This window comes from Camelus dromedarius, chromosome 32 (assembly GCF_036321535.1).
Source record: "Camelus dromedarius isolate mCamDro1 chromosome 32, mCamDro1.pat, whole genome shotgun sequence".
NCBI classification, from domain to species: Eukaryota; Metazoa; Chordata; class Mammalia; order Artiodactyla; family Camelidae; genus Camelus; species Camelus dromedarius.
In genome coordinates, this window is record NC_087467.1 from 21745481 (window position 1) to 21757743 (window position 12263).

Genomic DNA, 12263 nt, shown 5'->3' on the forward strand with positions numbered 1-12263 from the left:
TCTTTTACTTAATGACCAGTTAAAAATAGTTTCATCATAGTGTTTTGCATACTTGGCCTTTTCTCCTGTGTTTTTTAACATACGTATATGGGACACTTCACACACACAGTTCTGTTACTAAGTTTTCAAACTTTTTTCTAAATATCATCAGCTACTTCTACCTGAATCTTAAACAAAACCTCTACAATTTTTCTATTTAAAAATCAATACTTCTAAATCAATACAGATTTTATTTTGTGTTTTATTTGGATTAATTATTATCAGCCTAATTCTAAAGTTTAAGAATTTTTAATTGCATATTAAATGCTTTTTTTAAGAAAAATATATATGCAAATTTTGTTAAGTGGAGAAAAGGAAAGAAATTTTGAATACTTAAATTACCATATACTGTGTATGTTCAGTCTTTAGCAGTGTCTATAAAAATTACATAATTCTGTATCTTTTCCTTGCTTATATATCAGAAAAATAAATGGGAAATTGTGACTGTAGCTGAGATGTTCTATGGATATCTGCAAATGAATATGTCTTTCAATTTTTATACTACAAAAAAATAATAGTCTGCTAAATATCTTTGAAGTTCATGCAAATACAGTAGCCAAGAAATTTTAAATGTATTTGCCCCAAATATGTAAAACTGTTTATTGCAAATAGAAACACTAATAGATTTTTTGTTAAAAATATGTTAGCTTGATGGTTTTCCTTAAAAATTGAATTTCTACTAGTTCCTATTCTAACAACTTAAAGTGAGTCTGTCACGAGATACTGATGATATTTAAGAGTAAAATTCTATAAAGGGTACATTTGGGCAGAACCCTGAAAAAAGATCTTTGACTTTAAAATATTATATATGCATTTATTTAAATGAGTTCAGCCTTAGCTATCTCATCCTGTCCACAAAAAAATATTTTACCTAATCATGGCTTAAAGGACCTTCATGTAAATATATATATATAGAGAGAGGGAGTGAGAAAGAGAGAGAGAGATGTAACAGCTGAGACTGGGTGATTTTTATCAGTTTCCTTTAGTGACATCAAAATTTTTGTAGTGATACCAGTCATTTTCAGAGAGTAATATCTTGATTAACTTATACTTGATAGAATCTTTTTCTGTGTTACTGACATTCTGGTGGAAAGGCAATGTATAACTAACTGACGGAGTATGAGAAGTGGTGTGGCCCTTGATTTTACTTCTTATATAAATTTTGCTTTTAGACTTTGTGTTTTCAAGTATTGATTATATCCTTTTCCCTCCCCAGCTCACCACTAAATTCTTCACTGTAACTCCCCCGTCAGTATCTGTTACTTTAGAAACACACCAAACATGTGTTCTCATGTGGCACACTTACTTCCAAGGGAATGCACGACTGCTTTTCTCCTATGTAGTAGAACTAAGACACCTGACCTTTACTTAGGAAATCTGAGGTTTAGAAATGGAGATTTAGAAGAGATTGTATAAAATCACCTGATATTTCTCAGTCAATTTAGGGATATGGAAGCTGTAAAGATTTGTTTCCTAAAATTCAGGGTCTTTTTCTACTGTTACTTCTTTCACTGGGTAACGTAAATAAGTTATATCTGTGTCATTAATTGTTAGGCATATTAGTTGTGGTTAGTGAACTATTGCAGAGCAAAGGAGCAACTCAAATAGACAAAAGGGAAGCCTGCATCAGTTGTGAAATACCCGTCCCAGTGAAGCCCCAGAGACTCTGAAACTCAGGAGTCGGCTTGTTGAGGGAACGGTCTCAGCAAAAGACTGATCAGAGAGAACCAGGATCACTCCCGCAGGGGAAGCCTGCGGTAGGGGTCTTCCACAGAATCGCTGAAGGAACAGGGTTTTCCCTTTATCGGTTTGAAAAGAAGTCCGGAGATTTGAGGAAAATCGACAGAATGAAAGACAAGAGGGCCAAAACGAACAAAGAAGATAGTTGATCTGGAGAATGTATATTACATGGGAAGCAGAAGGGTAAGTTCTTAGTGTATTTGGAGGAAGGTGGGGGCAGGCAGTCGGTCCACTAACCATAACAAAGGCCACCGTGGAAAAAGTTGACAAGGAAAAGGCAAGATGTTTATCGTTACTGGAAGTAAATATTCCATATAGGACTAAGGAATAGTCTGGACGTGGCTGAAGATCTAATTTGAGATCTAAAAGAAGGACAACATACAAAACTCTTTTTCTAAATGGTGGAAATAGAAAAAGAATGATAAAAAGACAGACAAAAAGCCATACCCAGGATATACGATTCTCATCTTACAAAAAAGAGCAAACGTCAGGAAGAAAATAATTATTTAATTCAAGAAAGTATCCCTTAACTGAAAAAAAAATTTATATTTATAGATCAAAGGGGAATGTAAAACAAAACAAACAAGGAAAGGGAAAATACACATCTGGACACCTCACAACTTCAAGGGTGAAGGTTTTTTTTAATCTTACAAGCTCCCCGAATCAGAGACTGAATCTGATTCCCGTTCTTAAAGGTGTGTAAGAAGACAGGTGCGGCTACACTTAGGATGCCCGTGACGTCCTGCGAACATCGTTCTGTCCCCAGCACTCCATTCCCAGCTGACCACCAGTCACGTGCAAGGGCTCACGAAAAACAGCACTGCATGTAATTTCTGTTCTCTTCCTGAAAAAATTATTTGAATATGTTATTTTCATTAACATAAAATACAAGTCTAAAAGGAAAATGTGAAGACTCAAAATTTTGATGAGAAATCCCCAGTGACGATAGTGAGCAGTTGGCATATTTTAGAGCAAAATGTCACAGCTTTGTGAAGAGTATTATCAAGAAAAGAGTGGATGACAACACATTGTGTGAATGAGATACCGAGAATTCACTGTGTCATGCTGTCAGTGATATGAAGGCGTGTTGTCTGATCTGATGAACAAGAAAAAAGGCAAAAACTCCAGGAAAAATAAACTATATGTACAAGCCACAGGCTAGAATGGAAAGCAAATACAATTTGACATGATTTGGGGCTGCTCATGGAGTGTGAGTGTGCTTTCTGAAATGACGATAATAGGTCTGCCTTGGTCTGGTAATTTAGAAGAGCCAAGAGGACAGACTTGAGGTTCAGGAATTCTGTTCACTTTACTATTTCTAAATAAAATCAAATATAATACTTTAAGTTGTGAAGAAGGATTCCCTTGGGTAGTGGGCTCATATTATGGGTGGCTTTTCTTTACTCATCTCTGTTTTCCTGGTTTCCTAACATAAACTGTTCTTTTATAATAAAAGAATAATAAATGCTAATTGAAAATAAATGAAACTAAAAGAGTCTTAATGAATAAAGATTACTAAAGTTTAGCTTAGGACTTTTTTATGCATTCACTTATCTCTGAATAAAAATTGCATGTATAAACAAAAACACCATTTCAATTTTTTTTTGAAGTATTCCTAGCGTAAAAAGAATACTTAATCCTGGTTGAGTACATTAGATGGGGAAAAAAGGGCTTTTGACATTGTAGGGCTTTTGACATTGTAGAGATTTTGACAATGGAAATCAAGCCAAAACCCATCATTTTTTCCCACTCTTATCTTCAGAGTGGCTACATTAACTATAAGAGCTCAGGATTCAATACTCCTGCACTGTTACCTCGGTTTAGTCTCTGGATCTCAAACTGTGGGCGAGTTAGTTGAGCTGTCCATGCTCAGGTTCCACATCTGTGAAACAGGGACATGGCGGTGAATGAAGGTTAAGTGAGCTCATACTTGAAGCACAGAGAACGCTGACTGGCCCAGAGTAAGCGCTTGTTACATGTTTGCTTTACAAATGGTGAAGATCTGAAAGACGGTGATCACGTTAGACAGGTATCATTTGCTTTTACCATCGTGACGTTGGAAAATCTAAGTTCACTGACTTGTTATATAGTCATTTAAGATAGTCAAGACATGGCTTTTTAAATTAGCTAACTTAGAAATAGTAAAGTGAACAGAACTTCTGACCTTCAAGTCTGTCCTCTTGGCTCTTCTAAGTTACCTTTATATTTTGCCTAGCTTTATTGAAATATGACATATAACATTGTATATGTTTAAGGTGTGCAGTGTAATAATTTGATATCTGTATATATTATAAAATTACTACCACAGTAAGGTTAGTTGACACATCTGTCACCTAACATTACAAATTTGTGTGTGTGTCGTAAGTACTTTTAAAACCAACGTTTAGCAATTTTAGATATACAGTACAGTATCGTTAACTATAGACACCATGCTGTACATTACATCCTGAGGACGTATTCATCTTATAAATGGAAGTTTGTACCCTTTGACCACCTTCAACCATTTTCCCAATCCCCTGACTTTTTTCCTTTATAAATTGTATTACTTAACAGTAATGAATGAGATGTTTTTAATCTATCTTATTTTGTGTACTTATGGAATATATAAATCAAGATGTATGTCTTAACATGGTGACGATCACAAAATGAAGCAAAGAGTAGACAAGCAGGAAGTTCCTATTTGAAATTCCGCTTTAACCTCAGGTGGGTATGTTTAATAGCTCTGTGTCATTGCTTATATTTTTTAAAGTATTTTATGTGTAAATTAGCAGTAAATCTCATTTAATATTCTACTTTATCTTAGAGCCTGTGTTTTTGTAGCAGAGTTGTTTCCTCAGTATGCTCCATCGTGAAATAAACATTGACTAGAAGGTATTCATTTAAACGCTTGTGGGAAGATCACAGGTTGTGGCATCGTTTTTCTGGGTGCTGGTGTAGTTCATACTGACTATCGTTAGTGCCTTTTATGTACCGAGAAGTAACAGAGCATGATGGTTGTGAGTACTGGCTCCTAGAGTAATGGAAATAAAAGAAAAAACAAACAAATGGGACCTAATTAAATCTAAAAGCTTTTGCACAACTAAGGATACCATCAACAAAATGAAAAGACAACCTACAGAATGGGAGAAAATACTCACAAATGATTCAACTGACAAGGGACTAATTTCCAAAATATACAAACATCTCATACACCTTAATATCAAAAACAAGCAACCCAATAAAATGGGCAGAAGACCTAAACAGACATCTCTCCAAAGAAGACGGACGGATGGCCAACAAGCACATGAAAAGATGCTCAGCATCACTAATTGTTAGAGAAATGCAAATCAAAACTACAGTGAGGTATCACCTCACAGCAGCCAGAATGGTCATCATTAAAAATTCTTCAAACGATGAATGCCGGAGAGGGTGTGGAGAAAAGGGAGCCCTTCTGCACTGCTGGTGGGAATGCAGTTTGCTGCAGCCATTATGGAAAACAGTACAGAGATTCCTCAAAAAACTAAAAACAGACTTACCATGTGATCCAGTGATCCCGCTCCTGGGCATATACTCAGAAAAAATATAATTCAAAAAGACACCTGTTTACAGTAGCCAAGGCCAGGAAACACCTCATGTCCGTGGACAGACGACTGGGCAGAGCTGCGGTGTTTGCTCACCACAGAGCACGGTTCAGCCATGGACAGAGTGAAATGACGCCATGTGCAGCAGCGTGGTGGACCTGGGGGCTGTCGTACTGAGTGAAGTCAGCCAGATGGAGAAAGAAAAACGTGATATTGTTTATGTGTGGAATCTGAAAAACAAAGACACAAATGAGCTTACCTACAAAACAGAAAGTGGCTCATAGACACAGAGAACAAACTTATGGTTAGGGATAAAGGGGGTGGGAAGGGATAAATTTGGAATTCAAGATTTGCACCTCTTGGGGAGTGATGGAAATGTTAGCTGTCTTGATTGTGGTGGTGGTTTCATGGGCATATGCATCTGTCAGAATTCATCCAATTGTACATCTGGAATGTATGTAGTTTACTGTACAGGAGCCATACCACAGTAAAAGTGTTAAAAAATAACCATAATATTATCATACCTAAATTAGCTAAATTATGTTACTATTAAATACTTGGTTATTGTTCCAAGTTCTGATTACCTCGTACAATCCTAAATTTTTTCTTTTAACTTTTTCAAAGTCAGAATCCAAATAAAGACCACATACTACAATTGGGTGATATATCTGAGAATCTTTTAATCTATAGAACCCCCTTCTGTTGTTATGTTCTTGCATTTTTGTTGTTGTTGAAATAATCTGATCATTTTCCCTGGTAATTTTTCCCAAAGTCTGGATTTTGCTAATTGTGTCTCCATGATTTCAGTTAAGGAAAACTATTTTCCAAGTATTTTCTTATCTCAATTTCAAATTTTCTTTGTTTAACGACAATGAGTTAAATGGTAAACTGACTTTAATGTCAGAAAGAGTTGCTTGTGATTTTAAAGGAATTTTGCCAGTGGTTGAGCAGAAGATTAATGATTCTAATCAATTTTCTTAATTTCTGTCAAGACAGAGGTGAACATTAGGCTTCCTTTGAAACTAATTTCTAGCACTTAGTATTGACATAAACTGTTTGTATATATTATTTAAATACTTTACATGCTGATTTTGCCCATAACTTAAAAATCTTATTTTTCATCACTGCTTTTCAAAATGTTGACACACTCTAATAGATATACTATTATCTTGGTTCTCTAATTTTCCTTTCCTTTACAGTTGAATAGTCTTCATTTCAGTGAGATTCTAAAGGAGGCTATAGATTTGCTGCTTTTACTACATCTAGCAGTTTCCATCTTTAGTATCTTAATTGTGTTACTGGTGTCAGCCATTTATCCATTTTCATAAAATACAAACAAAATACATATGTACTCAAATAATTGTATGAACTTCACTAATGGTGCTATTGTTTAAAAATAAATTTCTGGGGAGAGGGTATATATAGCTCAACTGGTAGAGTGCATGCCTAGCATGCATGAGGTCCTGCGTTCAATCCCCAGCACTTCCATGAAAAAAACAAATAAGTAAACCTAATTACCTCCCCTGCAAAATAAATAAATAAAAATAAAATGTTTGGCTTACTGAAAAAGGGAAACACAGTAGCTGATGTGCGGGAGCAAGCTCTCAGTATAGAAGGGACTCTGCGGAGCGGTAGCGCACCAGGTGTGATGCTGCAGGCTGTAGGAAGGCTGGCGGTGGCGTGAAGCATCTCAGGTGACGGACCAGTGATAACAGGGACCGCTGCCGTGTGAGTGACATGCCTGCCACCTCCTCCAGGCACCAGGTTTAAAGGAGACATCAGCAGTATGTTAGCCAGGCAGAAGTCAGTGGCAATAGTATTTCCCACTTGGGTACCGTGCAGAATTGTAAAGTGGGTAACTATGTGTTTCATGTTTATCTCCCTTCTGCGGGCCTCCCGTCCCACAGTAAGCACCCCTGCTTGACTTCTTGATGTCTTAGTCCAGCTCGGAAACTCACTATTTGTACATTTATTCTGCATTTGTTAGGCATCTACTACATGTTGTGTATTAAGAAAGTCCCCAAGTACAAGTCACAGGCTTCCATTTGAATTATCTGTTGGATAATATGGAAAACAGAAACAGAATATTACAGCTGCCTCGCTGGTGGTTACCTTCCCACCAGGGACCCCTAGGTTCCATACGTAGACTCTTCCTCTCAGTGAGCACACTACCACGCCTGCCGTCCTCTGTCCCATGAACAGACGATACCTGGTTTTCATTTTCTGAGGTGCTATAATCTAGGCAGGTGCTGTTGATACAGATACCTTTATAAGTGCACAAGAAGCTGTGTGTGTGTGTGTGTGTGTGTGTGTACACGTACATGTCCGCATGCACTTAAGCTCTTGCTCATCCAGGATGCACTCGGGACATAGTGGAACAGATAGCCTTCCATTTGCCTGTTGCCTTTTCTGGGAAACAGACAATGTATAATCATTGATTTAATTCAGACCTTTTTAAAAGCCCAGAGTCTTTTGGCTTTATTAATCAGGAGTGTGAAATGTACCTGCTTTGTCAGATGCATGCTGGTTGTTTTGGAGAGATTTTGCAGGAGGAAGGGTTTACTTTATGTACTGTCGTCTCCCTACTTTGGTCACATATGTTCCTTTTGGATTCCATACAAGAAAAAATACAAATTTACAGTAGCTTCAGTATGGAAAAAGTCAAGCCTGAGGATAATAGTGATCTCAGATAACATTTAGCTGTTCTTTAAATGTCACTAGTATTAGTTGCAAATGTCTGAAAGTGCCTTGAGATGTACAAGAGCAAGTTTCAAGTGTATTTAAGTGTTTTTAATCAGTTACGCTTCATTTTGTTGTTTGTAACACTTTTTCATGGGGAAGAAAAATGCTTTAATGAAAAATTTAATATTTTAATGATTGCTTAACCCATTTCTCATGTTACTTCCTAGTTTCCCAAATAAAATTGCTGAGATGGTAAACATTAAAATTTTTAAAGGGTTCTTTGTCAGAAATAATTTCATCAAATGTTTTAAATACAAGTTCTAATGTAGTGACTAAATATATATTAAAGACTAAAAAAGTTGGAACAAAATGCAAAATAACGTAGTACAGTGATAACCATGGCTATTTTCAGTTCATGAATTTGAAGATTTGGATCCTAGGTGAATTTCTCACTATAAGCAGTCATTTGCTAAGAAAGGCAGAGCAAGCTTTTTTTTTTTTTTTTTAAGTTACTTCTGCACTAGAGTTCCAAGACCAGCTTGATCTGTATTCCTGGGTGAAGTAAATCAAAAAGGTTTCAGGCTGCTTAGGGAAGAAGGGGGATTTCAGCCTGGCCTGCCAGTGGAAGTGGTGTCATTGAGATGTAGTACCTTGCTGAGATCACAGACTAGGCTAGGTAGCTTCCTGAGAGCCACTCAGGGTTGTTGCTGCTGGTGCTCAGAGCCAGCGTGCAGCTCAGCGCGCAGAGCGACCCTCCCGGGGTGACTCCACACACTCATCATGGGCATTAGTTAGCATCAGCTTGACTGACTCACTTGAGAACTGGTACTTTTTTACCTTTTAAAAAAGTAGGAGTCTTTTCACGGACATAGAAAACAAACCATGGTTACCAAAGGGGAAAGAGTGGGGAGGAATAAATTGTGGTTGCGGATTAACAGACACACATCACTATATATAAAATAGATAAACAACAAGGACCTACTGTATAGCACAGGGAATTGTCAATTTCCTGTGATACAATGGTAAAGAATCTGAAAAGAAAATATATATGTGTATGTGTATGTATAACTGAATCACTTTGCTGTACATCTGACACTAACGTAAATCAACTACACTTCAGTAAAATTTTTTTTAAAGTAGGAGTCTTTTTAATCTTTTATTGAGGTATGGTTGATGTACAATATTATGTAAATTACAGGTGTGCAACAGTGATTCACAATTTTTAAAGGTTATGCTTCATTTATAGTTATAAAGTATTGGCTGTGTTCCCCATGTTGTACAATGTATCTTTGTAGATAATTTTATACCTAGTAATTCATACCTCTTAATTTCCTACCCCTGTATTGCCCCTCCCACCTCCCCTCTCCCCACTGGTAACCACTAGTTTGTTCTCTACATCTGTGAGTTACTTTTTTGTTATGTTCACTAGTTTGGTGTTTTTCAGATTCCACATAAAAATGATATCATACAGCATTTGTCTTTAACTATTTCATTTAGCATGATACCCTCCAAGTCCATCCATGTTGTTGCAGATGGCAGTATGTCATCCTTTTTATGGCTGAGTAGTATTCTATTGTATATGTATACCATATCTTCTTTATCCATTCATCTGTTTTTCCCCCTTGCTATTTTTTAATTTTATTTTTTGTGATGCCATTATAAATGATGTTCATAGCAAACTTTTTTTTTAATTTTTAAATTTTTTATACAATCTTAAAGGTTGCTTTCTACTTAAAGTTATTACAAAATATTGGCTGTATTCCCTGTGTTGTACAATACACCCTTGAGCCTGTCTTACACCCACTAGTTTGTACCTCCCCCTCCCCCACCCCTATATTGCCCACCTGCATTGGTAGCCACTAGTTTTGTTTTCTGTAGCTGTTAGTCTGTTTCTTTTTTGTTGTATTTACTAGTTTGCTATATATTTTTTAGATTCCACATATAAGTGATAATCATACAGTATTTGTCTTTCTCTGATTTATTTCACTTAGCATAATGCCCTCCAAGTCCATCCATGTTGCTGCAAGTGGCAAAACTTCATCCTTTTTTATGACTAATACTCCACTGTACATACACACCACATCTTCTTTATCCATTCATCTGTTGATGGACACTTAGATTGTTTACATATCTTGGCTGTTGTAAATAATGCTGCTGTGGACATTGGGGTGCATGTATCTTTTTGAATTAATGTGCTTGCTTTTTTTCAGATTATGTACCCACGAGTGGTCATATAGTAGTCCTGTTTTTAGTTTTTTAAGGAACCTCCATACTGTCATCCATAGTGGCTGCACCAATTTACATTCCCACTAATGGTGTAGGAGGGTTCCCTTTTCTCCACAGCCTTGCCAATATTTGTTATTTGTGTTCTCTTTGATGAAAACTGTTCTGCCAGAAGTGTGATGGTATCTCACTGTGGTTTTGATTTGCATTTCCCTGATGATTAGCAGTGTTAAGCATCTTTTCCATGTGCCTGTTGACCATCTGCATTTCCTCTTTGGAAAAATGTCTATTTAGTTCTTCTACCCATTTATTAATCGGGTTGTTTGGTTTTTTTGACGTTGAGTTATATGCGCTGTTTATTTATGTTGGATGTTAACCCCTTACCTGTCATACCACTTGCAAATATTTTCTCCCTGTCCATAGGTTGTCTTTTCATTTTGTTTATGGTTTCCTTTGCTGTACAAAAGCTTTTAAGTTTATTTAGGTCCCATTTGTTTATTTTTGCTTTCATTTTCTTTGATTTACAAGATAGATCTGGAAAAATACTGCTACAATTTATGTCAAAGAGCGTTGTGCCTGTGTTTTCCTCCAAGAGTTTTATGGTTTCTAGTCTTACATTGAGGTCTTTAAACCATTTTGACTTTAGTTTTATGTACGGTGTTAGTAATTTCATTCTTTTACCTGTAGGTGTCCAGTTTTCCCAGGACCACTGCCTTTTCTCCATTGTGTATTCTTGCCTCCTTTGTCATAGATTAATTGACCACAACTTTGTGGGTTTATTTCTGGGCCCTCTCTTCTGTTCCATTGATATGTGTGTCAGTTTTTGTGCCAGTACTAGACTGTTTTGATTACTGTAGCTTTGTCATACAGTGTGAAGTCAGGGAGCATGATTTAGAAAAAAAAAAAAAAAAAGGAGTCTTTTTAAAAGGACCATAGGGGAAAAAGCATATCTGTGCTGGAGAGCATTCCTTAATTACCTTCAGTTGATGAATCAGGAACACAGATGACAAACCTTGCATCTCTCAGGTACACACACATGTGTAACTCCCTTGGAGAATTTGCATTTGACCTTTAATGTCTATATTCAGATGGGAAGCACTATGGTGTAATAAGTGAAACATACACAAAAGTAAGTGTGTGGTATAATCTAAATAATGTATTAATATACATGAGCAAAAAAAGACCAGAAGAAAGTAAGATGAAGAAATTATGAAGTGACATTAATCAGGAAGAAACACAAACATGGCAAATGAGCCACACAAGTAATCAAAAAATCAAACTCTGATATCATTTTATACCTATTAATGAACTTTTTAGAAGTATTTTTTTCTGATGATAAAAGTAATATAATCTGTTATGCTGGGAATTTGGAAAATACAGCAAAACTTGAAAATAAAAATCACCCATAATTCCTCCAGCCAGAGTTTAATACAGATACTATTTTAATATATTTCTCTAGTTTTTTTTCCCTACACACACAAAGACAAATTTGTATACTGCTGTTTTCACCTACAAGATACACAAAAATTTTACAAACTATTAAATATCTGTGCTATCGTTAATTACGAGCAACCTGAATGTCCCTCAGTAGAAGAATCCATTTAAATTATTACATATTAACTCCATGTAATATGCAGCCGTTAAAAATAGTAATAAAAGAAATACAACTTCAAAAGAAAATCTACAGCCTGTTCAATTTTTAAAAAGCCATACATAAAACGGGGCATGCTGTGGTTTCAGCTGCTTCGTGACTTAATAGTTGTCTTCTTGAACCCTGCCTGAAATTCCTGCGCGCCCTTCCTCTCAGTTCTGTGCGCTGCTCTGAGAAGCCCGCTTCCCTTCCGTTCTCCCAGCGTGCTGACTGTCCCAGGTGCACCCTTTGCCCTAGCGCCCGCTGCTGCGGTTACAAGGCAGGACTGTATTCGTCTATCCTGGCATCCCTAGCCAGTAGCATTCTGTGCCTGGCGGGGCACGCAGTATATATTAAGACCGATTTGCAGTGCAGAACTGAGGTTTTAT

The 12263-nt window shown here is 36.6% G+C and overlaps 1 protein-coding gene across 4 annotated transcripts in view; it reads left to right on the forward strand.

Moving 5' to 3' along the window:
• The window catches only part of ANKRD12 (ankyrin repeat domain 12), a 106820-nt gene that overhangs the window by 73523 nt on the left and 21034 nt on the right, over positions 1-12263 (forward strand). The gene's annotated exons all lie outside the window — the stretch shown is intronic.